Source organism: Trichechus manatus, unplaced genomic scaffold (assembly GCF_000243295.1).
Source record: "Trichechus manatus latirostris isolate Lorelei unplaced genomic scaffold, TriManLat1.0 scaffold00308, whole genome shotgun sequence".
In the NCBI taxonomy this organism is placed as follows: Eukaryota; Metazoa; Chordata; class Mammalia; order Sirenia; family Trichechidae; genus Trichechus; species Trichechus manatus.
In genome coordinates, this window is record NW_004444244.1 from 193,725 (window position 1) to 197,112 (window position 3,388).

A 3,388-nucleotide genomic window follows, 5' to 3' on the forward strand; every position below is an offset into this window, starting at 1 on the left:
AAATTTAAAAAAAAAAAAGTGAAGATAAATATATTCTTTAATTAAAAAGATTAAATCACACACCAAAGTCAGTTTAGAAATGACTGGCAGGAGATACAAAACCAAGATGGCAGAGTAAGAAGCTCCGTGCTCCCATCTTCCCAGAGAAAAAGCAAAAAGAGGCAGAAAATGATAGTACTAGCTGTGTTGGAACCCTGGTGAACAGTCGGGGAATCCGGGCAGCTGGGTGAAGACTTACAGAAAGGTAGGAAGACTCAGAGCCTTTTCTGATACTGGCATAAGCACTGCCCCTGCCCCCACTCAGCAGTAGGCTACAGGCAGCAGCTGCCTTTCCAGTGGGGAGCTTGGTCCCTGGTTCTGGAGTGAGCAGAGAGCACTTTACTAACAAAGTGTGGTTTGGGCCTGTTCAAATCAGTCAAGTGCTACCTAAAAGGCTAAAGCAAAGAGCATGTTTATGTTTCATCTGTCTTGGAGGAGCAACAGGAACCCCCTGAAGCCCTCTAAGGTGAACTGAGGAGCCCGCAGCCACCAGGGACAAAGGTGGGTGATCCACACACTGAGGTGGGGCATTTAGAGGTACCTACGCGTGTGTATTCGGAGAACCACACACATACCCAGGGCAAGACACATGTCCAGAAAGACAGGTAATCCTAAACTTTCTCCTCTGGCGGCTGTCCTGGCTCAGTGTAAACCTGATTAAGGAATGCCCCAGCACAGAGTCATTCTGCAAAGACTGCAAGAGGTGTTTTTGTTTTTTCCCCCCAGTGATTGTTCTGTTCATTTCTGCAAAAATAATTTGGAAAAGTCACTAAGCTAACAGACTGCTGCAGCCTAATATTACTACTACTATTACCTTTTTCAACAATAGAAAAAGAAAGGAAAGGAGAAAGAAGGAAGGAAACCTAGCAAACCCTGAGGATGGGGGAGAACCTGAGTTCTAGAACTACAGTGTTAATCAAATGTCCCATTTTCAACAACTACAACAAAAAACCACAAGACTTACAGAGAAACAGGGAAGGATGGCCAATTCAAAGGAACAAAATAAACGGACAGAACTCATCCTTGAGGAGGACCTACTAGGTACACATTTAAAAACAACTGTTTAAAATATGCTTAAAGAACTAAAGGAAAATATACACAGAACTAAAGCTCTCGGATTTTCTGTGTGTAGAATCATATCATCCGAGAAAAGGGATAGTTTTACTTCTGCCTTCTGATTTGAATACCTTCCCCCCCCCACCCCCCAGCCTAACTGCTCTGGCTAGGACTTCTTAGAATGATGTTGAATAGCAGTGGTGAGAGTGGGCATCCCTGTCTTGCTCCCGATATTAATGGGAAAGCTCTCAATCTTTGTCTATTGAGTATGATATTCCAAACCCCGACGATCCTGTAGGACAGAGTAGAATTACCCCGCAGGGTTTCCAAGGCTGTAATCTTTATGGAAGCAGACTGCCACATCTTTCTCCCCGGAGTGGCTAGTGGGTTAGCAGTCGAGCGCTTAACCACTGTACCACCAGGGTTCCTGAGTATGATATTAGCTGTGGGTTTTTCATAAATGACCTTTATTATATTGAGGAATTCCTCTTCTATTCCTATCTTGTTGAGTATTTTTATCATGAAAGGGTGTAGAATTTTGTTAAATGTCTTTTCTGCATTGATTGAGATGATCATGTGGTTCTTTTCCTTTGTTGTATTAATGTGGTGTATTACATCGATCGATTTTCTAATATTGAACCACCTTGCATTCCTGAGATAAATCCTACTTGATTATGGTGTACAATTCTTTCAGTATGTTTTTTGATTCAGTTTGCTAATATTTTGTTGAGTTTTTTTTTAAAATAATATTTTATTGTGTTTTTGGTGAAGGTTTACGCAACAGTTTAGGTTCCTATTCAACAATTTCTACAAAGATTGTTCAGTGATCTTGGTACATTCTTCACAATGTGTGAACATTCTCATTATTTCCGTTCTGGTTGATCTATTTATAGGTCAGTTTTTAAATGCTACATGTTACTAGTTGTGAAATCTCAGGCAAGCTGCTTTGCTTCTCTGAGCATCTGTTTCCTCATCTATGAAATGGGAAGATGTCCAACAACTGGCCTAAGAGCACATTGCAGGTGTTAACTCTTTCAATCCACACAAAGACCCAGCACAGCTAAGACCTGGATGACCAGAGACAATGTCTGTACCTTGTCCAGCACAGGGCTAGACACAGAGTTTCCTTAGCAGGGTTACCTTAACTAATACCACAGACGAAGTCAGAAAGATCATTTTCTGTCTTTCTGCAACTAAATTCAGCTTGCTTGTAAGTACTTGTTTCTGCTTGGTGAAACAAAAAACAAAATCCAACACAAATAACAAACTTAAACTTTCTCATTCAAGGAATTTAGTGTCTTCTGGTTTAAGAACAACAGTGGACTTTTCTGAATTACTCTTCCAAGTCACGTCCAGTTACTTTCTTAGATAAATGTACAGTCTTTCAGGATTCTCCCTCCTGCCTTTTCTTCTCACTTCCTGACTACAGTGGAAAGTATATTAAGAGGGAGGCAGTAGGGGAGAGCCTCTGCCTGCAGTCCTTAGGTCTTCCCTGAGCCTACGTTAGCATCCATGGCTCTTTTACCCTATGGTCTGGTCACTGCTCAGAGGTCCCCTCCATGGTTCCCTAAAGCATCAAGTCTCCTCATAAATGTCCACAGCTCCAGTTGCTTTTCCATCCAATCTACATCTATAGCCTCTGCCATAGGGTTCCCCTCCCACAAACCATGGTGATCTCCTGGCAGGCATGCTAGCTCTCAAATCCGAATTCCCTCTGGAAGCTGTGGAAACTTCTGAATCTCCTCCATGAAGTACTTGGAGAAGATGGGGTGGGAGGGGTGGCAAGAAGGGCATCCTTGAGGACATGGATTTTACAGTTCGTTCTCTAGTGTATCCCAAGTCCAAGAACAATGCTTTGCATCTTGGTAGTTGTTTAAAAAACCTTGCTGAATTGAATGAATGACTCTCAGACCATCTCTGCCTAAGCACTGCCATGTTACCGTTTTATGCTCACTTTGATTCCCAACTTAGCTGGGGTTTCAACTTCCTTCTCCTGGGGTTTTGAACCTAAAGTGGGGTTGGGGATGGGAAGTGACCTGAGCAGATGCCTCATCTGGGTCTAAACTGTGTTACTCTCCTCTTCCTGTCTGAGCACAGGAACAATTTTATTTCCATCTGTATGATGGGAACAACCCTAAATCAGATCCTGCATTCTCCATTCTCCATGGCTTAGAGTTGAGGTGACAGTATGTCCTGGGTTTTGCCTATAATGGTCACAGTTTATGCCCATTGTCCTGTGGAATTAATAGTAGTGCCCCTCTTCACTCTCAAAAATGTCCTGGCTTGGATCATA